General features: G+C 40.1%; 1 protein-coding gene across 8 annotated transcripts in view; it reads left to right on the plus strand.

Annotated features, from left to right (window-relative positions):
• The first annotated feature begins 3,252 nt into the window (after positions 1-3,252).
• The window catches only part of CARHSP1 (calcium regulated heat stable protein 1), a 28,951-nt gene continuing 6,101 nt past the window's right edge, over positions 3,253-26,102 (plus strand). Inside the window, exons 1-2 of one of the 8 annotated variants that reach the window (XM_051963690.1) lie at positions 3,286-3,349; positions 12,421-12,533. The gene's annotated coding sequence lies outside the window, so the exon portion shown is untranslated. Of the gene's footprint in view, positions 3,350-6,744; positions 6,980-7,705; positions 7,908-8,031; positions 8,160-12,420; positions 12,534-26,102 lie in introns of those variants that run through there. The other 7 variants (XM_051963677.1, XM_051963653.1, XM_051963698.1 and 4 more) reach the window with 7 other exon arrangements.

Genomic DNA, 26,102 nt, shown 5'->3' on the forward strand with positions numbered 1-26,102 from the left:
TTATACTCTCAGGGGTCCTCAAACTTTTTAAATAGGGGGCTAGTTCATTGTCCCTCAGACTGTTGGAGGGGATGGACTATAGTAAAAACAAAAACTTTGTTTTGTGGGCCTTTAAATAAAGAAACGTCATAGCCCTGGGTGAGGGGGAGGGGTGAGGGTGAGGAGCTGCGACATCTGACCCGCAGGCCGTAGTTTGAGGACCCCTGCTAGATCTTGCCACTATCCACAAATGTGACCTCTTTCATATTCAGTTTATGAACTCTGAAATTCTGCTATTTGGGATCACCATCCATTGATACTGCACTCAACTTTATTGCTTTGCCACAACAAAATAGGAATTCTAATCTCTCAGTTCTTTCTCAGGCTGTCACCTGGTGCATTAGCTATACTCTCTCCTGCCTTCTCCATCTTGACTTTTTGGAAAACATTCAACTATAAATTGTCTTTTCTTGAGTCCATTGCCCCTATTTTAATACCAATCATTCCTTGCTAAAGCTCAGCCTTGGATAACACCTTCATAATCTATTGCCATCATTCTACCCAGGTGCTGCTGAATGAAGCTGCAGAAAATCATGAAATTGAATGGGTCTACTAAAAAATTATGTTACATAATACAAGCTAGGTTCTCTCAATGCTATAAGGCGATCTTATCGATGAGTTCCATGTTCAGCCAAAACAAACATTAAGAATGATATAGGCATACTGAATGTTGGAATTGATGGAGGCACTAAATGATGAGATTGAAGAAAGCAATTGGCACCAAATGATGAGGCTTGATAGCAATTGACATATGAAGAATTCACATTGCCCTTTCTCTTTGGCAAAAGGTAGGTTTATTTATGAGAAGAGGTTAAAGACAAAATAAAAAGGTGAAATGGACATCAGAAGAAGTAAATATGAAATGGATGTGGAGAGTATACAGTTAGCAAAGAAAAGACAAGTTCCCCAGTGGAACTCACAACTAACCAGGAGAAAGGGAATGCATCATGAGGTGGGAGCATGCTCTTAATTGGCAAGCTAAATCCATAGAGAAGTTAAGCACCCTAAAAGAGGTAGTTAGTTACAAAAAGGAGAAAGATATAGGGAGGCATGAGGTAAGGAGAAAGACACCATGAGGCATGGAGGAATGTGATGGGTAAAAAGGCACCACAGGGCAGAATATCATGGCAGGCTACCCCAAAGGACATTCAGCAAAGATTGCATAGGCCATGAACAAATTTATAGGGAAAGTTTAACCTTGGGGGCTGGATAAAACTTGGCTTTCTGATTAGATACTGTAAGGTGGAATCACCCAAGGTTTCCAGAGGGGATGAGACTGTAAGGTTGACCTATCCTTGCCTCCCTGAGGCAAGCAGGGAGTAATTTTATTGGTACTTCAGGCTTTCTCTACCAACCCCCACACCTCTTGACCTAGAACCTCTTCCTTCCTACCCATCTGAGACAAAGTCATCTTAGTGTCCTTTGCTAGATCTTCATCTAAGTCATCTCCACAGACTATGAGTATTCCACAGAGCTCTGTCTCAGGTCCTTTTTTCTCCCTCTACACTATTTTATTTAGTGATTTCATCACAATGAATCGCTTAGATTCAATTATCATCTATGCTGATGATCCTCAATTCAACTTATCCAGCCCTAATCTTTCTGCTGATCACTTGGCTTTTATTTCCAACAGACTACTGGACATCTTAAACTCAATGTGTCCAAAATTGAACCCTTATCTTTTGACCAAAAACCTCCCCTCTTCCTAATTTCCCTATTACTGTCAAGGCTACCAATATTCAGGCTCCATATTCTCAAGCCTGAACTATTGTTATAGCTTGTTGGTTGGCTTTCTTACTGTAAGTCTCTTCAATATAAAACTCTAGTTTTCAGAGTTTTATTTTCCAAAAGACACTTTTATAATAATATCTAAAGGTGTTATGTCTAGAAAGGTACATGATGTAAAAAGCAAACAAGTACAAGGAGTTTTTTCTTCTACTACAATACAGGAGATAGAGTGCTGGGCTTGGAGTCAGGAACCCCTGAATTTAAATCCAACCTCAAACACAAATATTAGCTGTGTGATTCTGGACAACTGATTTAAACTGTTTGCCTCGGTTTCCTTATTTGTGAAATAGTTATAATAATATCTATCTTTCAAGGTTGTTGTGAGGACCAAATAAAATATTTATTATAAAACACTTAGCACAGTAACGGTCATTATATAAATGTTAGCTATCATTATTAAAACAATTCATAAATACATATATTGATGAATGCTCAAAACATGCAGCAGTAACCCTTAATTCCGATTACACCCTCTTAGTAGGTCAAAACTTAAAATATGGCACATTTTTTGGAACGGTTGAACAGATATTTAACTTTCACCAAGGTTCTGCACTACCTGAGCAACTCACTTGAGGTCCATATCTTTTGGCAAGGATCACAGCTTGAGTTCACACTCTTGCTTGTGATTGTCTTTTCCAAGAAGTTGTTTCAGTGGTGACCTTCTTTAGAGCAACCCACATCCAAACCCAGGATTTGTCAAAGAAAACAAAACTAGTAATCATCATCTTAGATTTCTGTGCTCTGGTAAAAAACAGCTGGATGCTTGCAAGTGATCATCAAGCATACCTAGACCAGAAGATCCACTGTTCATGGGCTCATTTTTTCCATACCATTTTTTGGGGGGGCACAAAGGGTACCGAGGGGTTCACACCACATTTGAGGGAAAGCCAAATCATATATTTCAAAAGGAAGAAGAAAGCTCAAAAGAGTGGAGTGACTCCTTTTAAACTTAGCCCTTCCTGATTATTATATAAACTTCTGCCTTTCTTTGTTCAATGGCCGATCCTTTTTGATAAAGCTCCACAAAAGTGCCATGGGATATATACCCTCGCAAGAAAAGATGAGGGGGAAAAGATCTCTTATTATCTCCCTTTCACAGAGAAGGAAACTGTATGTAGCCTAAGGATGTTATCACTTGCTCGATGTCACAAAAGATTTAACTCTTAAGTTCTCTGATTCCAAACCCAGTGATATTCCCATTGTCCCTCCTTTAAAGTCATCTTCATAGAGTTGATAATCAAACCAGGGGAACCAATGAGAGCACACTAAGAGAGGAGTTGGAAAGAAAGAAAAGAGAGGATTTAGCCAGGACTGAGCCTCAGGGAATGCCATGGTGAGGAAATGGGACATGGACGATGACCCAACAAAGAAGCCTGAGGAGTGAGCAGACAGAAGAGAGCAATGTCACAAAAGCTGAAAGAGAAGAGAACATTCAGCAGGGGTGGGGTGGGGGTGGTCAACAGTATCAAAGGGAATTCAAGAAGAATGAGGACTGAGAATAGGCCATCAGTTTTAACAGTTGGTAAGTCTGGAGAGAAAAGTTTCAGCAGAGTCATAAGTAAAAGAGTTGAGAAGTGAGTGGGAGTTCAGGAAGTGAAAGCATTAAGTATAGACAGTTTTTCTTAGATTTTGACTACTAAAGTAAAGGCAACCATCAAACTATAGCTGGCAGGAATTGCAGATTTAGAACTTGAAGGAACCTTAGAGGTCATTTGGTTTAATTCCCTGGTTTTACAGATGAGGAAATTAGGGCCAGCTTAAGTCACTTGCCCCAAATCACAAGAAAAGTAAGAATATGCCCAAACAGATCAACTCCAAATCACAGCGATATTGCCTCTGTCTGTTCTGGAAAGAGGAGATATGGTATAAGTGTTCCCAACTCTGAAAAGTTTAAACACATCAGTGGTTTAAAAAAAAAAAAAAAATAGATTCAGTCACTTGCACAGGAAGCACAGGGATGTAAACTTAGTTCTCCTGAATTGTGTCATGATAATACTAGAGTATAGAGAAAGAAATGGCAAACCACTCTAGTATCTTTGCCAAGAAAACCACAAATGGGATCATGAAGAATCAGATGACAAAATGAATTACAATCTAGTACTAGGGTTAAATGGAGGGACTTTTAAAGATGAGAAAGCACTATATTAAGTAACAGGGGAAGGGAATAAATGTTTCAAGTTCTACTATATCCAGCAGCCTCTGAAGAATTTGAAAATGAGAGAATAATCAATAGGGCATTACAAGCAGAGGGGTTAACTTTAACAAGAAGCTACCTTCTCATTAGAGACTAGACAAAAGGAAAGAATGAGGAAAAGGAGGTAGAACAGGAGAAGTCAGATGAGGGAACTCACAGTAGGTGCTTTTCTCAGTTAAGTATAAAGTGAGTTATTCTTCTGAGGAGGGGGGGGACTAGAAAACTCATGAAACAGAAAAGGGGGAAAAGGAAGGAAAAGGAAAGGAGGAGAAAAACATTTGGGGGGAAAGTAAAAGGGAAGGAAAATTAGAACAGGGATAATATTGGGAGAATCAGTCAAGTACTACTTATTAAAAGTACTATGTACCATGAGCAATATTGGAGGTCAAAATGAGGACAAGAATGGGTTTCGGATAAATGGAAGGAAAGAAATGTCTAGTCAGAGATGATGGATGAACATTCTCATTTATATAGAAAAAGGAAAGGAGGTGAAGAAAGGGGGAAAAAAAAGGAAAAGGGAAGGGAGGCCAAAATAGGGGTAATACTGGGAGACTCCGTCAAAAAGTAATACTTATTAAAAAGTTACTATGTACTAGGAAGAATATTGGAGGTCAAGATGAGAAGAATGGGTTTTGGAGAATTTATGGTCAGAGATGATGGATGAACATTTATATAAGTATAGGCTCTTGTCACTTCATGCCAGGACATTCTGATAGCTTGCTGATTGGTCTCTGCCACAAAAGTCTCTTCCCACTTCACAGTGGATCTTCTACTCAGTGTCAAAATGATTTTCCTAAGCACAGATCTGATTCTGTCACATCCTTCCCACCTTAATAAATTGAAGTGGCTCCCTATCAATCACCTCTAAGATCAAATATAAAATCTTCCTATCACCTTCAAGATCAAATATAAAATCTTCTGTTTGGCATTCAAGGCCCTTCCTAATTTCATAACTTGTCATGTTTACCTCTTCCACAGTACTCTGATTCAATGACATTGAACCCTGCACATCTATTTCCAGATCCTGGACATTATCTCTGCTGTCCCCCAAGCCTATAGTGCTCTCCTCATCTCCTGACTTTTCTGGCTTCATTCAGCATATTAATCTCCCTTTCCTGTAAGAACTCTTTCCTGATCTCCCTTAATTCTAGTGCCTTCCCTCTCTTGATCATCTATTTTATCCTATGTATGAAGATTGTTTATACATAGCCGTTTGTCTATTGTCTCACCTCTTAGACTGTGAGTTCCTTGAAAGCTTTTACCTTTCTAGTGCTGAGCACAGTGCCTGGTACACAGTAGGCACTTAATGTTCATAACTCACTGTCTTTAGGAGTGCTACATGCCCAAGTAACCAGTTCCAAGTTACAGCAATATTGGCTCTGTCTTCTCTTTATAGAGGAAAGGGAAATGTAACAGATGTCTGTTCTGAAAGGAATAAAACATCAGTGGTTTTAAATAAACAGCACCGAAGTACAGAGGAAGGTAATTCATTCCTGAGGTAGACACTGTCTGATTCTCATAACATCAGGCCCTTTCTAGCCTTTGTTGCTCAGTTTGGGTAATATCCTTGCCCTGGGATACCACCTTGTCCTGACCTAGTCTTTTGATGATTCTTCTGAGGATTGTGAGGGAAACAAATGAAAGGCTAAATTTCCCACTATTTACACAGGCAAGAGCCTAAGGTCAGTTGTGATACAGATAGGGCTCATTTTCTTCACTAACCCCAGTGCATCAGCCTAGGACAGGAGAAAGCATTAAGCTGGGATCTAGAAGACCTGGGTTTTGTCACTGATTGTAATCATGAGCAAGGGGAAGGGAATGAGGGAATAAGCATTTATTGAGTACTTACTATGAGGCAGACATTGTGCTAAGTGCTTTAGAAATATCTCATTTAATCAGCATATTAGTCCTTCAAGGTAGGCTCTGCTATTATCCCTATTTTACACTTGAGAAACTGAGACAGAAGTTGTGACTTGCCTAAGTTGTCTGAAGTTGCATTTGAACTCAGGATCTCCTGACTCCAGGTCCAACTCTCTTCATTGTGCCATTTAGCAAGGCATTTCAATCTCTTTGGGCCTCAGTTTCCAAAACAGTAAAATGAGAGGGATGGACTATGTTATAAAAGATTCCCAACCAGTTCTAGTAACTCTGAAGCTCCCTCCTTTCCCTTTCACATACTACTTATATGGGATGAGGGTGGACCTTGAAATGAGGAACAGATGGCTTAAAAATCTGCCTTTATGACATATATTGTGTAACACCAGGCAAATCACAATCTCTCGGTGTTTTTACATCTAGGCAATTCTATATGACAATAAGTTGAGAGGTCTAATTTCTATCCCTTTATATGCTGCCTCATTGAGAGGAACTCTCCCCACAGGCATGCTTTCAGACACAAGACTCCCCACCAATTACTTCTCACAGAATATCATTCGGTTTTGCTCCTCTGTTCTGTCCACTGACCCAACATAAAGCTGAATTTACAATTTATAAAGACACTCCAAAAGCGATGAGGAATGAATCATTGTCGGTAGAATGTCAGCTCACATGGATGAAGGACAGGTTTCTGAGTTAGTACCTTCCTGGTCTGGCTCATGAAACCATAGGGTTATTGTTTATTCCAGTAACATTCAACAATCATTTGAAAAGTATCTGCTGATTTTGTTTTGTTTTTAAAGTTGGTTTCACTCCACTTTCCAGGTTTATTACACATTACTCCCCTCTGGTATCTGCACTGATGAAATGATGATGTGGCAAGAAGTCCTGGGGTCTTTAGGCCCGGACAGGATGGGCCAAGACAAACCAGTCTCATCAGGGTCCCAAAGAGGAGCTTGAAATGCCTTGCGCTTTCTGGCTCTCCAGGGATCCAAGAACCAGAATTACTGTCAAACGTCTCCTCGTTTAGGTAATCCATCACATACTACCTCCAGGTGAAGAAGTCCAACACTCCCATCCACAGTAAGGATACATAAACAGTCCCTTTTAATTTTCCCTTCTCAACACGAGGGAATGCCACTTGCTTGGGATGGCAATAGCTGGAAGGCCCGACTCCGCCCCGCCCCACCCTGCCCCAGCTCTTCCCGCTCAAAACGGGCCCCTCCTGTTTTCCTCGCTAACTGGTCCTTAGCTAGCCTTATCCAGCTGGCTCAGGGCGGGGGCGGGGACCCGCCAGTCCCAAGTCTGGGCTATGTAGTCACGCCATCTCTAGGCGCGGATGTCTCGTTTTGAACCTGGGCTGTCCCGCGCTCTTACTCTAGGAGGGAGTGGGAGGAGCGGATCTGAGGGCCAAGGTCTGCCCAGTCTTCGTTGGGGCAAAACAAAGCCAGGACCAAGTCCTGGCGTCCGAAAGGGTTTTGAAATCCCAGAAAAGGGAGGGGTGATTGGTTATTGGGGTGGTGGGATGGCTGGGAACACAAGGACGGTTCTTTCTTGGCGTCGCCATCCGCGCAAGAGTGCAGGGCGGGCACCGTGCGCATCCAGCTGTAACAAACTCTCCGCCTCCTCTTCCCATCCTCCCCCTCCTCCCCCCTCCCCTCAGCAATCTCTGCCCCTCCCTCTCGTCCGGTCTTCAAGCCCCTCCCGCCTAGTCCCGGGTACCTCCCGCGGGCTGTGCGTGCGGGAGAGAGAAGAGGGCCGAGCCGGGTGTTGCTATCAGAAGTTCAATTTAGAGCCCCACCCTGGTTAGGAGCAGGGGCTAGAGCTAGAAATTACTTGATATGATGATGAGAAAAATAACACGGCCCCGCCCCTGTCGACCACGCCCACCACCAGCTCAGGCCACGCCTACCCAGCCTTTCCCTCCTCTCGCCCTCCAGCCCCGCCCCCTGAGCTCCGCTGGCTGAGTCTGTGTCGAGCTGTTTTGCGCCCCCGGGAGCTAGAACCCCAGGTAAAGGGGTTTGTGTGTGGGGGGGTGCGGCTGGAGCGTTAGAGGAATGTTAGCTCTTCCCAAGTCTGAACCCTTAGGGCTGTCCGGAACATACCCCGGACTAAGGACTGGAAAGCAGACAGGTTGTACCTCGTTGGGGTTTCGACTCCAGAACAGAGGACCCTTCTCCGGGAACCCTCTCCAGCTTGGGGCGGAGCCCTCATCGTCTTCTCTAGTGGGGCCCAGGTTCCTGGGATTGAAGGCCCCAGAAGGGTATTGGTTTGGGCGGAATTGAGGACGAGGGAGTTGGGGGCTGGAGACAGGGAACCTCTTGGGAGGGGAAGGGGTGATTTATCTGGGGTCAGTGGATTCAGGCAGTTTTGTCCTGGGGTTTCGAGTTTCTTCCTTACCACCAGTCATTCTTCTACTCCCTTATTTCCTAAACCAACCTTCCCTCTTTATTTTCTAGTTTTGTTTTTTTGGTCTTTTTGGTTGGGGGGAGAGGGGGTCAGGAAGAAGAGGGCTGTTGGGATCTGGACCTGCCTGTCTGCTTCCCCTTTGCTGAGGGGCCGTGTTTGTGTATGTGGGGGGAGGGAGAATGTTTAACTCTAATAGACTTCATGTTTGTTTTGGGTTAAACCCTATACAGATGGTTTGGGAGTTTTGAGCCCAGGCCAAAATGGTGTTTTGCTGGCCGAAGGGGTGGAAGGGAATTAACTACGACTGGAGAATAATAGGTGAAGAGTTTACCTTTCCCTCTTTGGGGCTGGGTCTTAGAAATTCTAATCAATCACGCTTCTCGTCCCGCTCTCTTCTTTTCTTTCCTTGTCTCTTCTGCCCGCCGCCCCCTCCCTCCCTTCCCCTTCCGAAAATTGCACCTGTTCAAGCCTGATATTCAGCAGAACTTCCTCCCTTTCCGAATTGCAAAGCATTCAGGTTTCCCTTTTTTTGGGAGACTGAGAAATTTCCTTGGCTACTTCTTGAGAATTGGATAGAATTCACTTCCGTGGCCCCCTCCCCGACTCTTGCCATGCAAGGGTCAGAGAGGACTTTGAGATTCCTAAGAGGGATACGAGGGATTAGATATTGAGTTTGTGTAGCTGCTTTCTGAGGAACCAGGTTTTCTTGGATTAAAGCTAGTTAGAAGGGCCAGCAGGTCCAGCTGCTCCAGATGATTACCGCAGTCCAACTGTTGAACTTTCCAGCTGGTGTCTCCGTATGGCAAAAATTGTGTCGTGTATGTCTGTGTGTGTGTGGGAGAGAGAGAGAAAATGAGAGAGGGAGAGGAGGAGACTGGGAGAGACTGAGAAGCAAATATCTGTGAACATCTGTGAGAGAAGCAGCAGCTGGATAGGGTATGTGAGTGGGAGGGGTCAGGGAAGAGGAAAGAAAGAAGTGTGGGGCCCAGAAAGAGGGATTATAGATTAGAGACCTGATCAAAGAAATGCTCACAGCCTCTGCGGGCAGCCCTTCAGTAAAAGTAGTCTCTAACCCAGGTTCAGGGACAAGTTGAACTGTGTGATTGAAACAATTACTTCATTAAAAACTGGAGTTTTTTGATGGTCAATTTTGATGTGGATGGTGGAGTGTGGGATAAGTGTTTGGTGGGGGGGGTGGTATGATGGAATCAGCCAACCAGTTAGCCATCAGAATCAGAATTTCTACTGAAGGCAGGCCCCCTGGAAGGAGCTGACACCCTCAATTGCAGGCTTTTAGGGAAGGATGGACCTACTGGTGACTCATTAAATTTCCTGAAGATAGTTTCCCATTCATTCATTAAGCTTCTTTTGAAGTATCAGCTGTGTGAGAGGAAGAGATCCCTCCCTTTTACATGTGTAAGAGGGTAAGAAAGAATTGTGGGGAAAAGGGGCCAACTAATTCCCAAGGTTCACTGTGATTTAGCTATCCCAAAATATCACTTTCTTCAATGCCCATTATCTTATTAGTATTTCATTCCTTTGGGTTGACCATTACCCACTTCAGCTTCTTCAACCACCACTGTGGTAACTAATCACAATCTCCTTATTGTGAATGAGTTTATGAGATGAAGGGGAGGCAGTGAATGACATAAAGTCAACTAACAAGCATTCATAAAGGCCCATTATGTGCTAGTACTTTGCTAGGCACCAGGGATGATACAAAGGCAAAAATGACACATTCCCTGCCAACCAGGATGTTTTATTCTATGGGTGGATAAGTAAATACAACATTTATATAAGGTAATGGGGGCACTAGCAGCCGGGGGTGCTAGGCAGAGCCTCCATGTAGAAGGTGGCATTTGAAATGGACTTGGGAAGAGGCTAGGGTTCTCAGAGGCTGAGACTCTCCCTGATTAGGGAGAGCATTCCTGGCATAGGAGAGAACTGCAAAGGCATGGAGCCTGGAGATAGAATGTCCTGTACTAGGAACTAGGAAGTGGGTTTGACTAGACTGTAGTCTAAAGTGTAAAAGGAGTGAAGCAGAGCATAATATGTAATAAACTCCTTGCAAGGTAGGTTAGGGCCGGATTGTGAGAGGCTTCATGCCTAACAGAGGAGTTGGTATTTGTTCTGAGAAGAAACAGGGAACCTTTGGAACTTTTCGAGCAAGGGGATGTCATGGCAGGACTAGAGCTTTAGGAATTTCATTGTGGCAGTTAAAGTGAAGAGGAGAGAGACCCCCAAGCGCTATCTATTGCAATCAATAGTCCTGGTGATGAATAATTGAACCAACTTTGTCTTCTAACTGGAAGTTCTATTTGATCTCCTGTCTGCCTCCTCTAAAATAGGAAAGTACAACTGGTCTAGACTGGAGTGCTCTGAGGCAGGGCCTGGTGAAGACTCCCCCAGCTGTGACCAGTAGTGCCTGGGGCTGGAGATTCAGGAATGTTGGGGAGGAAGGAAGGGGGGTGGGGAAGCCTAGCCCTGGAGGAAGATGCTTGGGTTTTTTCCATTATCATCCTCTGCCCTAGGATTCCTTTTGCCTAGGCATGCTTAGGCAATTTGGGTCCAGTTAGAGGTGATTTGGGTGTGTGTGTGGGGGGACACTTTCCTCTTTCCTCCCTTTCATCTCTACCCCCAATCCCTGCCCTCCCTGGGAGAGGAGGATACATGTCCTCTCTTGCTCCCTAGCTCTGCCTCCCCCTTTCCCCCCAGAAAACTGGTCAAAGGGTGATGAAAGTATAACTTTTACTTTCCCTTCTTCAGCCCCTTCAATATTTGTTGGCATTGGCTACATTCACAGTACAGATCTGCTTCCAGCTTCCCACGCCTCCTTTCCCTCCTCCCACCCACTTCTTAAAATCTCAGCTTTCCCTTCCTTGGGAACCAGAAACAATGAATGGAAATCTGCTTGAAGTGGATGATATACTTTGTTACTCAGTAGTCTTTTTTCCCAAAGCAACCCCCTCATTCCTTTCTTTCACTATTCAGGTTGTGTTCCAAGTATCTTGCAGAGAAGGGGCTTCATGTGCTCAGTCTTTTAGAATGTATTGGCTCGAATTGTTGTGCTCATTCCAGTGGAAGAGTTAGATTTTGTGTGTATGTGTGGAGGGCTGTCTGGGGGTGTCAGGAGAGGCCGGTGTAGGAGGGGAGACGGAGAGGAAGAAAAAGAGGGAGGGAAAAGGGGGGAAGGAAAGGAAGGAAGGAAGGAGACAGACAAATCTTAGCCACTTAGAATTCTGTTAATCAACAAGCCTTTATTCAGTGCCTTCTGTTTGCCAAGCACATGTGCTTGTGAAACAGCCTTCAGGGAGCTTACCTTCTATGTAGGGAGATAATATATGCATATATATTGGTATATACTAAATAGATCGTTTTAAAATGTTGGATGATGGGAGATTGTCACAGAAAGCCTGATTCTAAGAGGGGGCTGGTGGGAGAAGGAGCCATTTCCAAGTATGGGGGAAAAATTACAAAGACTTGGAGATTATAGGTGGCCTGCCACATATGAGGAAAAAAAGACACGGTTGCTTGGGCATTGGAGAGATTGTAATAGGGAGTGATGTTTATAAGGCTGGAAGAGGCTAGGTTGGGGCCAGGTCATTTAAAATCAAATAGGGGTTGATCTTAGAGGTTTATCAAGGAGGGGGGAGTGAGATGGTCAGTCCTATGTTTTAGGAAACTTGACAACTGTGTGTGGAGGGTGGATTGGAAGTAGGGAGACCAGTTGGAAGGCTACTGAGATAGGGGAATTCAGGGAAAAGAAGTAGGAAAGGAGCCCTAAATTGCCCATTAACTGCCATTGCAACCAAATTGCTAAAGGAAAATCATTTAGGCCAGTTGGCAGGCTCAATGATAGAGTGCTGATCTAGAGACAAGAACCTCAAGGCACTTTAATAGCTGTGTGACCCTAGGCAAGCCAGATTAACTTCTGTTTGCCTCAATTTCCTTTACTGTAAATGGGGATAATAATGACAACAACTTTCTTACAGAGTTGTTGTAAAGATCAAATGACATGATATTTGTAATAAAGTACTTAGCACAGTTCCTGACACATGTAAGCACTTAATAAATTCATTTTCTCTTCCTTCTGCATCCCTGTTAATTTCTTCCAGAGGCCTGGTGCACCTTAGAGGTTTGGAGAAGGACAGAACTGATAGACTGAAGGACTTCCAAGGCTGGAGGGAAGGGTTCTTTCTGTATAGAGTCGGGATATAAGAAAAATAAGGTGATAGATCTCTCCTTTCTCTACCCTGATTCCAAACCAATTAACCTCCCTCCAAAATAGTTTAAATTTGGGTATAACAGAAGGAAACATTTTAGGACTTTCTTCTAACTGTTAATACTATCATTTCCCTTCCCTTCCCTACTCTCCTTCTTTGGCCATTCCTGCCCTGAACCCTTCTAACAGCTGGATCTTTTCTGCTTTATAACTGCAGCCATCTGCCCAGTTACAATCTCTCAGTACCTTAGGCAACTCTCTTAAGTTCATAAATTGCAAAATACTTGCCCAATACCACTAATATCATGGGTTGGGATCACTAAAAATGCTTAGACGACATTTAAGTACACATGTTCCTGGCCCTATCTTGAGTAACTGTCTTCTTATCTCCTTGTGAACCACTTTCTTTGTTCTACCTCTGAATCATACCTTGGAGGAGGTGGGGCTGAAGTTTGGGTATGGAGATGAACCCATTCTTAACTTACTCTTGACATTTCCCAGGCTATAACCAAGTTGGGGAATTAGCTTTTTAGGCTTAGTAACAGTCCGATTCCAGGGAGTTTCAGGGGTTTAGGTTTCTGGGCAGTATTCTGATTTCTTGCGTTTTAACTTCAGACTATAGAATAGCCCTGTTGTTCATTTTCCCACTCTAGATGTCTGTATTTTTTGGTGTCTTTTTAGCCTCTAGGATGATTTTAATGCAAAACATAACATCCTGGGTGCCAGGTCTTAAGAGAGCCACTTTTATAGACCTGGTCCTCTAAGCTTCAAGTGTGCATCCCAGTGAGAAGTTGGAAAGTTCTGTAATTTCACAGTGCCAAAGTTTATTTTTTTGATTTATATACATTTTTTACCTTTCTCAGTTATATGTAAAACTTTTTTATATTTATGTTTAAAACTTTGAGTTCCATATTTCCTTTCTCCATTTTGTATCCTCTATACCCATTGAGAAGATATATGTGAGATCGTGTTGAAATTTAAGAGATAACTAGTCCTCTGCAAGCCAAAGACTTGTTTTAAAATGCCAAATAAGAGTTTATATTAGATCTTAGACTTTGAAGTTTATTGAGAAGCTGTTACGGTCAGATCTGCCCCTGTTAGGGAAATCACTTTGGTAGTGGGTGGAAGGTGGGTTAGAATGGGGAAAGCCTTGAGGCAGGGGAACCAATTGAGAGGCTACTATGTAATAGGAGATCCCTCCATTCTAGATAAAAGGAGATGGAGAAGGAACTCTCCTGAACTGCCATCACAGCCTTTCTGGTCTCCTCTCTGGAAGGGAATCTTTCTCTCTCCAGAGTTCCTGGAAAAGCTGGAATGTACGTTATACCTATTGGTGGGGGACAGTGAAAAAGTCCTCTTAGAGAATATGCTTTGACTGACTTCATGCAGCAAGTCCCAGGGACAATTTAAGGCTAGATTAGCACTCTCCTCATTCCTTTCTTTAGTCAGGCCAGATAGTAGGATATTGGTTGGGCTTCACAACCTTGAGGAGAACGAAGAAATGGTCTAATTTCAGTCCTCAGGTAGAAGATTGGACAAATTCCAAGTTATTCAGCCTGAGCTCAGGGAGTCAGTGAAAAAATCAAATTCTAGTCAAAGGGTCTTAGATTTAGAGCCAGAAGGAATTTAAAAAGCTCCTCCCAGATCTGCATTTAGCCAGCTATGTGCCTTTCAGCAAGTTCCTTAGCCTCTGTATCATAGTTTCTTCATCTTTAAAATAGGATACTCCTGCCAGGTCCACCTGACTCATGGGGTTGTCATGAGACTATAAGGAAATACATACATTCTTACATGCAGGTATATAGATGTATAGACACATACATGAGTTAACAGTGCATGTATATGTATGTGTTTATACACAGATATGCAAGCATGTTGAAAAGAATTGCTAACTTTATGAATGAAAAGGATTATAAGACCAAGTTTTTAGAGCTTCGAGGTTATGTGTTGAGGGCATTCCAATAATTTTTTCCTAAGCCTTACAAGATTTTGGATCTGAGAGCAAGCCACTTTTCCCCCTAAATTTTTTTTCATTAATTCCTTTTGTTTTATATAGTGCACACACACACACACACACATGAATGTGTATATATGTATATATATATACACACATGTTAAGCAAATTTTATATTTAAAGTGACTGACATCATCTGTGACTTTTTCTACCTGTAGCCCCCCTTTCCCCCCAACTCCCTCTTTCTACCATTAATTAAATTGTGAATTCCTTGAGAAGAGGGATTTTTTTTTACCTGTCTTTGTATTCAGAGCTTATAGCAAACACTTAATAAATGAGTATTGATAGATTATTCTCTGAAGCCAAGAGACTGTACATTTCAATTGATTAGAGTTTGGCTACTTTTTTTTTTAAGCATTGTTTTCATTTATATTACAGTTATCATTATGTCCCTAAAGTCTTAATGCAGCCTTTAAGCTTAAAAAAAATTTTTTTTAAGTGCACTAAAATTTGTGGGACAAGACTTTTGGGATCACCCTATATATGGTATTCCTAGTTTTGCTATCTTTGAAATAAGACTGTGCAATGACTACACTTTAGGTATAGTCATTCAACCACATTTTCCCATGTTTCTCTAAATTCAACATATTCATCTCTTAGGGTGTCTCTGAGTAAGCTCTGAGTAAATCACTCTTGCTCTTTCCCTGTTCATTCTCTTCCCCCCCCCCCCCCCCCCCCCCCCAGGTTCATATGGTATGTTCCTAGAGCTGAGGTCCAGGCAGCAGGTGCCATTAAGCATAATGTAATTTCTTCTGTTTATGTCTTTTTAATCAGTTTATATTTGCTAATAGCTTTCTGGGCTTTATCTTCATCCCTTTGTCCCTGATATATCCACAGGCTCTAACAGAACACCCTAAGATAATACATATAGAAAGAGAAAGCTCCAAACCCAGGTGTCACTGTAAGAAGGCAAATACTGGGAATGCTCAGAGACCCAGGCTATGCCCTATTTTAAGGCCTTTTTAATGGGCATAAAGCCCGGATACAAAGCATATTTTGGTAAAAAAACACATTAAAGGTAGATCTTTGGTTTCTTCTTCAAAACCATCCTATGTGATTTAAGACAAGTAAACTTCACCTAACTAAGCCTCAATTCTCTCATCAAAAAATGGGGTTAAATACATTAACTTTCAGCTTTATAGAGTTGTTTTGTAGAAAGGGCTCTGTAAACCTTAAAGTGCTAAATAACTGTGAGTAGTTATAATTATTAACTCATTCATTATCTTGCTCTAAGGCAGAACTACTTTTGTTAACTCAGACAGATTAAGACAGTTTTTCAAAATCCCCCTTAGGCTGACTTCATATTTGCTAATGGTGTGAAATTTCATAGGGATAAAAATTATTCTTCATTTAAGTTAGAATCCTTTTTGAAAAGATCTTTTATTGATTATGATTTTTACTGTGTTGTGCTCAGTAAAGGATGTGTTTAATATTTCTGCTCTTTTGAATCTTGTGTATGAGATTTTTATGCCCCTACACATGGTCAAGTTTTGCAAAGGCAAAAAATATTATGCACAGCTGAGAAACATGTATATTTCATTCTGTTCACATTCAGTAATATTCAAAGATCTATAGTGACTAACTTTTAAAGTTCTTCTCATGTCCTTCTTCTTGTTTTTATTTTTTTTTATTTCTTCCTGTACTTTGTTTAACTTTTATTTCAAGTGTTTACATATTCCAGATACTTTGGTATGCCATCAATGCATATGTATTAAGTATTGATATTATTTCATTGCCTATAGTATTTTTAAACGTAATGTAATTTCTCTGTATATTTTAATCATGTCTTTTTTTACTACTACTTTGTTTGGGACTAATGTTTTCTATATCTGCTACTTTGAGTTCACCTGAAGCATAATGAATTCTCTTCCAGTGTTTCATTTTAAATACATATGAATATTTTTTTCATATGTTTTCTTGTAAACAATATGCCCTTGGATTCTGCTTTCTAATCCATTCTTCTGTCCTCTTGCTTTTTGGATGAATTCATTCCATTCGTATTCACAGTGTTATGCTGATTTTGTATTTCCCTTCATCACATCCTCTTCCTTTTTTGTTTTGTGTTGTTTTGTTTACTGTCTCCTTTCCAAAGAAGGGGATGGTAAAAGAGGACTGTGATCAATGCTAATGAATTGTAATTGAAGTAATGTCCTTTTTCTTTATTGCCCTTTCATCTCTAGTCCTCATTCAGAACTCTGGTCTGTGGTTCTGACATTTTCTTTCTTTTAACAGTCCACCATTTGGAATTGGTTTATTTTACTTGTGACCATTCCCTCCAAGGAATACAGATTCTCCTTAAATCTTTTTCCCCCTTTCCCTGTCCTTATCCCCCTGCTTAAATTAATGTTTCATTAAATTCTGTATGTGCATATGTATTCAGTCCTCTTTTCAGATAAGAATGTCCAGATTAGATAAGAATGAGGTTCGGTTGTGTGATGTCTTATTCATCCACTCTTCTTTACTATGTGTTTGTCATCTTGTACATCTAATTGTGAGATAACATAAATTCTAACCCACTTTTTCCCATTTGTTCTTAAGTGTTATTCCTTTTCTCTTCCTTTTCTTACCTTTCAAGAGAAGCAGGATGGAACAAAAAAAAAATTCCTTGGTTCTCTGCCTTTTAAAATTCCTTCTGTGAGCCTTGAACACATTAGGATTTTGAAGAGATATTGTTTCTTCTACTTTTAAAATGTAAGTAATTCACTATAGTTCATCTCTTTATAGTTGCTCAGATGCTTGATTCACCTGAGTTCATCCTTACTTTCCTGGTAGGATACTTATTTTAGTATTTGGGGCTTCTGACTGTCTATTTGTACAATCCTGGGATGTATGAAGCAACTTACTGATATTTCTTTTTTGATCTTGTGATCATTATCCATTGTAGTTGTTTTTTTTTGATCATTGCTGGAGGGAATATATGTGGGAGATATGAGTTCCTTACAGCTTTTCTTGCTACCGTTTTACCCAGAAGTCCCACTAGTATAAAATGCCTTTGCTTATTTACAGTTTTCTTAGGTCTGCCTGGGGAGACTTATCAACTATTGTCCCGTAGCAAAACAGACTTTGAGACTAAAGAATATTGTTGGGGGCTTGGAAAATTTTGCCTTCAAGTTTACCTTGGGGTTGAAATACTCAATACCTGCTTCTGAAACTGTTCAATAAGCAATAGGAAGGCAGGGGTGAAGATTGTGAACCTTAAAGAAATGAAGTGATATCTGCTCTATTCTGGGATTGGATTGTGGGCCCAAAGATTGGGTATGAAAGGCCAGTGACTCTAGAAACTACCTTGTAAGGAACTGAGAAGCCTGAAGAGATATTTTAGGACTTAAATTACATCTGCTGATAAAAACAATCCTGGATATTTGAGTGGAAAGGGTAAGAGGAGGAGCTGTTTCTAGCCTTGGGAGAATTGAAGCTTTTAGTGCTTTCTGGGAGGTTCCCTTCCCCCCTCCCCCCCTCCTGAAGGCCTCTGGATTTTAAGCTTTGTTGCTAATTAGAGCAGCAGTAATTATGTGCCCTGGAGGGAAACTGTGATTCCTGCCATAGGGAGCTGCAGGATCAGGGATTCTGGGATGTAGGCCAGTCCCTTTGCTTTACAGGTGAGGAAACTGAGTCCCAGAAGGGTGAATTATTTGCCCAAAATTATCTAGTAGAATCAATCATTAAACACTTATTTGTCATCATATTCAAGATAGGATGCTGCCTAGGGACTTGCAAGCTAATTTGGGACACAAGACACATACTTAAAGGAAAACATAACCATGGTCACCAGGAAGTGGGTGGTCAGGGCCAAATCGGGTACAAGATAGTAAGAGCTATGGTGATTCTGAGAAGAGATTCTAGGAGCACAGATTTAGAGCTGAAAGGGCCCTTTAGAGGTCATTTAGTTCAATTCTCTCATTTTCTAGATGATGAAACCAAGGGTCCTAGAGATCATGGTGATTTAGAATGATAAATTCTTCTTGGAAAAACCTTCATGGAGGTTACCCTTGAGGTAGTTATTGAAGGACAGGTAGGATTCAGAGTCTGGCCTGCATGAGAGGAATATTTGGGAGAGATTCTTGAGAAAGCTTTTGTTATTCAAAATTGACCCTAAGATCTCTAACTCTCCACTCCCTATTGCCCTCAATTTAAGATCTCCTGTTCTCTCTTAAGAGGACCTTTCTGAAAAGGAGGTAATTGGAATCCACAGGTGGGACATTTTGTTTTGTTTTAGTCACATCTTTCAGGTTGGAAGAGCACTGGACATAAATGAATGGAATGGAATATTATTGTAGAACAAGAAATAACTAATGAAGAATTTGCAGAAATGTAACGTTTATATGAATTGATGTAGCAGGACATAAGCACAGCTCTGTATAATTACTAATGTCAATGAAAAGAGTACTTAGAGGAAGTTAAACTCAGGAATTCTAATAATCAGTTTTGGTCCTGAGGAAGAAATGATAAAATATACTTCCCTCTTGTTGACAAAGAGGTAGAAGATTACAAAGCCGCAGTGATTTAGATTGTTTTTACTTTAAGGTGGTTTCTGTGTGAAATAGATTGGATATTGGATAGTAATTTTCAGAAATGACTGATGTTAGTTAAAATACCAACTACACTATTAAACTAAGTTATTTCTCTAGCTATCTTGATAGATAGATCTAGATGGGTATCTGCACACTAAAAGACCTACAGATGGCCTTTAAGGGATCTCAGATTAAAAACTGTGCTAACAAAAATTAGAATGTAGCTTCTGTGGAAGGGAGGGACTTTTTTTTTTTTTTTTTGGTTAGTAAATGAATTCCCTTGCTTAAACATGCTGCATATTGTTAAGTGTTCAATAAATGCTTGTTTATACTACTCATTTGCCTTTTACCACGGAAGACATTGTGGTATGTTTTGTTTTGTACGTTTGAATGATTGATTTGTATTTATGATTTGGGGCAAGTCATTTCTCTTTGGCCTGTTGGTGAAAGTCAGTCTGTTAATATGTAAAACATGAGAAATAATACGTAAAGCAGTGTAGTCAAATTTAAATAGAAATGATAATGTTTTTATTTATTTTGTTAAATATTTCTCATTTGTACTTAAATCTGATTGGAGAATAAGCCACATGTGTTTGAGACATCTGTTGTAAAGAATTATAGTGAGGAAAGCATCTCGTAAGCCTGAAAAGTCCTATATAAATATGAGTTCTAGTTATGCAAATTCCATCCTTTAAGTCCTAGTTCCATCCCAATCTTCCCAGAAAACCTGTCTATACCACACAAGATATGTTTTGTTAGTTTGAATGCTTCACTCTGGTTTATGATTTGGGCAAGTCACTTCTCTCTGGGCTATTGATCATCCAAATACTTAGTACTCTTTCTGGGGTCTACTACTGCTTAAGAATGTCTCATGTTTCAGATGTTCATAAGAGGAAGAAGAATATTTCTCCTTCTTCCCACCCATCACAAAAAGAAATTACTGAGGGAGCAGAAATAGGGAGAACAGAAGCAGAGCAATCTAACTGGGGAATGATATGGAAAAAAAATCTCAGATCTGAAATTATATCATTTGAGAGTCATTTGTTTGGCTCCTAAAATCTTAAAATCCCCTTCCAAAATGTATATGTCTTATTTACTTGTCAATAATAGTTCACATTTATATAATTCAGATTGATTTTTTTCACTGTAATCTCTAGACAGATAAGATTTTTAGCTCTACTTATGAATAATAAAACCACGTCCCAATCTGAGTGATTTGCCAATAGCCACATAGCTAGAAAGTGGCAAAGGGGAAATGGAAATTCCTGGTTAGAGAAAAAAAGTTGAGGGAGAAATCATAGTGTGAACTCTGGAGATGGAAAAGGATTCAGGTCATCTAGTTTAAACTGTTCCTGGAAAAGAATTTTTCCTGTAATATCTCAGAGAAGTATGTAACTAAAGATCTCTAGTATTGGGGAACTCCCTATCTCCCGAAAGGCTCCATTCCATTTTTTTATAACCCAAATTGTTATTCAGTTGTTTTTTCTAACATTGAGCCATAGTCTGATTTTGCCATTTACAGTTGTTTCTAGGTATGTCTTCTTTTTTACAAACAAAATAAGTTTTTAATCTCTTATCTTCTGGAGATAGTCAATTAAGTTCACCAAACATTTATTAAGTACCTGCTCCGCATCAGCCACTTTGCTAAGTGATGGGCATACAAAGGTAGGCAAAAACAGTCTCTGTTCTCAAGGAGCTGACCATCTAAATAAAAGAAATAACATGGAAAAAAATTATATACAGACAAGATATATGCAGGTTCTTGATCCACGGGGTCCATCCTATCCATTAGATAGCTATTCTTCCCAAAACCTAGAGTACTTATGAAAAACTAAACCTGACTTCCTTCTTTTAAAAGGCAGCAAAATCTGTTGTATAGAGCTTTACCTTTATTTTCACTTATTTGAAGCTGCTGAGGGGTACAATAGATGCAGGTCCTGCCTATGACAGTTTAGTAGCTTCATAACTCTGATCAAGCTACTTAGATTCTCTCAGCCTTAATTTCCTCATCTGGAACATAAGAATTATAGTACTTAAACTGTAATGCCTAAGTGCCATGAGGATCAAATATGATACTGTGTTTGTAAAGTGCTTTGCATATGGAATTAAGGATCTCAGCATTTCCATTCCAGGAACCAGTTCCAGTAAGTTGTTGAGAATCAGATTGAGTTGTTTTTCTAATTTCCTTATCTACCTTTTGATTATTTTGTTAGTGAGGCAATTCAAGATTTCACCTTATCTGATTTTGAAAAAGAAGACATACAACTTTAGTTAAGTTGACTGTCTCACATTATATAATAATATAATCCTACTCACAATTTAATTTCTTCAAGTAAGGATATGAGCAGCTTTGAAATCAGGGAACCATGTTTTTGGCTTTCTTTGAATCTTTAACACTTATCACAATGCCTGGTACATAGTAATCTTATAATAAATGTTTGTTGGCTGACTAAATAATGTTTGTTTCTTGGAAGCTCTTGGAACCTGAAATTCAATTTGGAAGAAACTTTGAACAGGCAATCTGTATTCCTGACTCAATTTATTTTTTAATTAATTAAATTTTTTTTTTGTGTGTGTGTGTATGTATGTTGTGTGCGCGCGCATGTGCGCGTGTGTATGTGTGTGTGTGTGTGTGTGTGTGTGTGCGTGCATGCGTGTGCGCGCCCCCGCAGAGATTGGAATTAAATGACCTGCCCAAGGTCACACAGCTAAGTCCCTGTTAAGTGTCTGAGGACAAATTCCTGACTCCAAGGTCGTTGCTCCATGGCCACTGCGCCATCTAGCTTCCTCTCAATTCACTTTTTTAGAAGGTTTTGCTAACTAAAGAGAGAAAAGACGTTGCATTTGGTGTTGGGATGAAATCTTGATTCTTCAATTTACTAATCTGTACCTGAATAGAAATTCTTTTTGCATCATACTCACTAAGCAGAAAATCTTGTTTTTATTTGAAGGGGGAGACTCAGCTATCTCTAAAGGTAGCCCATTTCATTTTTAGATAACTTCTTAATTGTTAGGAAATTACTCCTTGCACGAAGACTAAATTTGTCTTTCAGCAACTTCCACGCATTGTTCTTAATTCTGTCCTCTGGAGCCAAGCAGAGCAAGTTTTATCCCTACCCTTGAAATCCTGAATATGACTATCATGTCCCCATTATGTCTTCTCTTCTGCAGACTAAATATCTCTATGTGATGATGATGATGAACTTGAAGCCCATCACTGTCCTTCTTGCCTTCCTCTAAACTCTGTTCAGCCTTATCCTTTCTAAAATGGGCTCTGAATGTGTGAACAGGATATTCCAGATGTAGTCTAACCAGAGCAGAATATTGATGAATGGAGTATGTTTTTCCTTGGACACTAATTCTGTCAACACAACCTAAGATTTCTTTAGATTTTGGGGGGCTGCTATGTCACACAATTTAGGGGATTTTTGTAACTCTTATTGCATGACTGCTTTTTTTTTTTTCCTAACAAGTTTGAGTCAGTTTATGCTTCCACTGACAGGATGATGTTAGCTTGAGTGGTTTACCACAGCCTAGCCAACTTTGAATTTTGATGACTTTTGATATCTTTGCCAAATTGATTGAAGTCTGATGCTGTAGGCAGAGTTGATTTCCATTTCTCTTGATTAGATATTTTAAACCTTTTTTTCTCATGGTGGCTATAAATTTAGGTTTCATAGGATCATTGATTTAGAGATGAAAGGCTCCCTAAGACCTTCAGTTTACAGAGGAGGAAATCGAGGTTAGAATGACTTGCCCAGATCATACGTGTAGGTAAAAAGTAAGTAGCTAAATCAGTTTCAAAAACTAGATCTTTTTGTTGTTCCAATCTAGAATTCTTTTCATTATGCCACATTAGTTCTTCATTCTCTCTCTACTTTCCCTTGTGGAGTCCTGGATTTACATACAAGAATAAGAGTATATGTTCTATCTCTTGTTGATCTCTTTCCCTTTTCTCCCTCTTTTCTTAGAGGTGATTTTATATAGACACAGATTACAACTGTCAAAGTCAAGGGAGGCTGGTAGGCCACTTCCTCTCCACTGCTCTCCTCTTTTATTCCTCCTTTTCCGGCCAAGTGGGCTGTGGTCTTCAGTAGAGATTGGGGGAGGCAGGTGCTCATGGATTCAGGAGGAGTGATGGGAAGGAAGGGAGAGACTTGGAAGGAGCTGCTATTTTTGCCTTTCCTGGTGGGGTGGGAACAACAGTGATAGTTTGCCTAGACAAACTGCCTACCCTGGCGGAGATGAGGCTATGAAGATTGGGGAATCCCCACTTCCCTGGGTGGCGTTTCCTTCCTGTGAAGTTGAGGCCCTTGGCTTCCTTGAGTTTATTTGTGTGAGCATTGGAATCTGGAGAGTCAACCTGGAACAGTAGACCTCGATTTAATCTGAATTCTGTTCCTGAGGGATTTTGAATCAATCAAGTCACTGTCTTTGAGCCTCAGTTTCCCCAGTTGTAGAATGAGGGGTTATGGTCTCTAAGGTTCTTTCTGTTCCAGTAGTAGTGTACCTCTGGGGAGGGCAGAGGCAGGCTGGGAGAAGCAACAAGACCTATTGTTTGGTGTTTTTAGCATCAAGTTTTTCTTCCCTTGGATAGGTGGGGCAGGATAAGGCTGGCTAATAGGGCTGTCCAGATTCCAACTTTTTTTTTTTTCCCCAGGTTTTGCACAATCACCTCTTCTGAGAGATATTTTGTTTGTTTTTTGGGAAATCATTGGGAAGATTTACTCCTTAGAATACCCTAATGATTTTGGCTAAATCAATTAATCTCAAAGGGCTGTTATAGTAACGGCATCTATAAAATGAGAGGGTTGGACTACAGGACTTTTAAGGTCCTTCTTTAAAACATTCTTTAAGTTTTGAAAAATTTTATTATTTTTCAATTAAGCATTTATTTTCTCCTCCTTTTAGCCTTTCCCTTCAATTTATTTATTTTTTCTGAGGCAATTGGAGTTAAGTGACTTGCCCAGGGTAACACAGCTAGGAAGTGTTAAGTGTCTAAGACCAGATTTGAACTCAGATTTTCTTGACTTCAGAGCTGGTGCTCTATCCACTGCGACATCTGGTTGCCTCCCTTCCTTTTAACTTAAAAGGAAATAAGAAAAATAAAAACATTCGTAAATACACAATAATCAAGCAAAATAAATTTTCACATTTGTTGTGTCCAAAAATGTAAGTCTCATTTTGTATCTTGTATCCAAAAACCTTTCTTTGAGGAAGTGGATATATAGCACTGATCATCAATTCTAGATCATTTCCCTGATGATAAATAAATGAGAAAGGTACAAGAGAAAGCAACCAGAATATGAACATTCAGAAGTTGAAGTGAGCATTTAACAGCTCTGACAATAATAGGGAAAGGTCTCAAAGAAGAGGTGGCATTTAAGGTAGAAAACAGCTTTAGGATTTCAGTGAGAGGGATTGTGAAGAGGGCATTTCTATAAAGGGAAAGCATTTGAACAGCGGTACCAATGTGGGAATGTACAAGATATGTTTACAGAACTGCTGGACTAGTTTGGTGGAAAAGGGGCTGGAGTATTTGTAGGAATTATATTTCTCCGTAGTATTTTCTTTTTCAAATACATATAGAAATAATTTTGAACTATTTTCATTTTTGTGAGATTTTATGTTTCAAATTTTTTCTCCCACCCTAAGACAGCAAGGAATCTGATATAGCTTGTACATGTACAGTCCTTTTAAACATGTTTTCATGTTTGTATATTATGGAAGAAAAATCAGAACAAAAGCCACAAGAAAAAAAAAAAAGCAAACAAAAGTGAAAATACTCTTCCTCCTCTTAATTTAAATGGAAATAAAAAAAATGCTCCACCTTCAACCTCCATAGTTCTTTCTCTAGATGCAGAAAACATTTTCCATCCCAAGTCTTTTGGATTGTTTTGGATTGCTGCATTTTTGAGAAGAGAAAAACTTATCATAGTTGATCATCACACAATCTTGCTATTACTATGTACAATCTTCTGGCTCTGCTCTCTTCACTCAGCATCAGTTCATGTCTGTCCAGGCTTTTCTGAAATCAGCCTGCTCATCATTTCTTATAGAACAATAATAATCTATTATTTTCATATGCTATAACTTATTCAGCCATTCCTCAATTGTTGGGCATCCACTCAGTTTTCAGTTTTTTTGTCATCACAAAGAGAGCTATTTTTACACATGTAGTCCTTTTCCCTCTTTTATAATCTTTTTGGAATACAGACCTAGTAGTGACACTGCTAGATCCAAAGATATGCACAGTTGATAGCTTTTTAGGCATAGTTCTAAATTAGTCTCTAGAATGGTTGGATCAGTTTACAATTCTACCAACAATGTGTTATTGTCCCAGTTTTCCCACATCCCCTCCAACATTTATCATTATCTTTTCCTGTCATCTTAGCCAATCTGATAAGTGAGGAATTATATTTGTATGAAGGAATCGTAGTGTTTGTATGGAAGGCCTTATGTGATATAAACTCCTTAAGGGCAGGGAATATTTTTGCCTTTCTTTGTATCTTTAGTGCCTAGCCTATTACATGGCTCATAGTAAGTACTTAATAAATGCTTGTTGATTGAATTATAGAAAGCCTTGAATGACTAGTTGAGGAATTTTGGACTTTTGCCTCTTATAGGCAGTGGGAGCCATTATTATTAATGGTAGTAATAATACACATACATGTATGTTGTGTAGGTATACAACATAGTGGTATATATAGACATGTGTATACATATATTCAAATACACATGTGTGTATGTGTGCATGTGGGTGGAGAGAGCACAAGCACACTAGGTGGTACAGTAGATAGAGAGCTGGATCTAGAGTCCGGAAGATCTGAGTCTCATTCAGCCTCAGACATTACCTGCGTGATCCTGTGCAAGTCACTTGATCTTGTTTGTGTCAGTTTTCCTCATCTGTAAAACGATCTGGAGAAAGAAATAATAAACCATTCCAATATCTTTGCCAAGAAAATCCCACATAGGATCAGAAAGAATCAGACAGGACTGAATAACAACAACAACATAACAACACTATGTATATACCCATAGACATATAAT

This window comes from Antechinus flavipes, chromosome 1, assembly GCF_016432865.1.
Source record: "Antechinus flavipes isolate AdamAnt ecotype Samford, QLD, Australia chromosome 1, AdamAnt_v2, whole genome shotgun sequence".
NCBI classification, from domain to species: domain Eukaryota; kingdom Metazoa; phylum Chordata; class Mammalia; order Dasyuromorphia; family Dasyuridae; genus Antechinus; species Antechinus flavipes.